Raw genomic sequence first — 1,120 nt, 5'->3', positions numbered from 1 at the left:
GATTTAAAAGGCACTCCATAGTTATTTGTTCTGTTTGTTCAATGTTATGTAACTACTGGCATAGCATCATAAATGTGAGTTCTTACCCCCTTCTCTATCCTTAATCACTTTTATATTAGACATTTATGTTTGCCCAATATGTCAAAGTTAGTGACTCCCAACATATTGTCCAATTTTCATGTGTTCTTTCTGGGAAGTAGACCCATTCTTCCATTGTTAAGAGATCATTTATTTTTTAAATTCCAAACCCTATATGTAAGTATATCTTTATATTTCAAACTTCTTACTGTTAAAAATGCTTAGTATTGAAGGGATTTCCACTGGCAAAATCCAAATAACTAATGTTAGCATCAAAATAGATAATGATGATAACAATTATAAAAAATGACATGGGTCCATGAATCCGTAGAAATATATCAACAATTACAAGAATAAATAAGTAAGTGCAAGTGAAGGGAAAGCTCTTCCAAACAATAGAACTGAATTATGGTGGTACTCAGGGCTGAGGATTAACAGGGAATTCTAGCTTCGATGGAGATCTTCCCAGGGAAGTGCACCATCCAGGGAGACACGCCTGCTTCTCTGCCAGTTCCTCATGGTTCAGACCTCAACCTCGTCTGTTCCCTCCAGGTGAACTCCTGTCTGCCTCCAAGCTCTATAGAACAGGAGACTCCAAAAGTCTCTTTAAAGATGATCACTAGAAATTTCTAATCACTTCTAGGAAGTGAAAACCAGGACAATGTTTTTCAGAATTATTTTCACCTCCCCAAGTGTAAACATGCACTCCCACTACAGGTGAAATGGTAGTTGAATTCTGAGGGAAGGGGAGGTCACAGCATAACTACCCCATATCTCAGGGTCTGGCTGCCTCCTGCCCACCTGTACTGGGTGTTGTGACCATCACATTGAGCCCATCATTTTGGCAGCAGGAAGGGATCAGGTGAGGATTTGCTATTTCCAGCTGAGAGGCAGACTCTGTAAGAGGCGATGAATCATAAGTCTGGGCAGGAGCTCATGTCTGGAAAAGCAATTCTTTGGGGGTAAAAACTGATCCAGTGCCAAAACCCTACAGCAGTGGTCCCCAACCTTTTTGGCACCAGGGACTGGTGCTTCTGTGATC

At 40.9% G+C, this 1,120-nt stretch overlaps 1 pseudogene; it reads left to right on the top strand.

Moving 5' to 3' along the window:
- LOC105308117 overlaps window positions 1-701 on the top strand; it is a 5,522-nt pseudogene extending 4,821 nt beyond the window's left edge.
- The last annotated feature ends 419 nt before the right edge of the window (window positions 702-1,120 follow it).

The sequence above is a fragment of the Pteropus vampyrus genome, unplaced genomic scaffold (genome assembly GCF_000151845.1).
Source record: "Pteropus vampyrus isolate Shadow unplaced genomic scaffold, Pvam_2.0 Scaffold551, whole genome shotgun sequence".
In the NCBI taxonomy this organism is placed as follows: Eukaryota; Metazoa; Chordata; class Mammalia; order Chiroptera; family Pteropodidae; genus Pteropus; species Pteropus vampyrus.
Note: the sequence above shows the minus strand (reverse complement) of the source record. Positions and strands in the feature narration are given on the sequence as shown.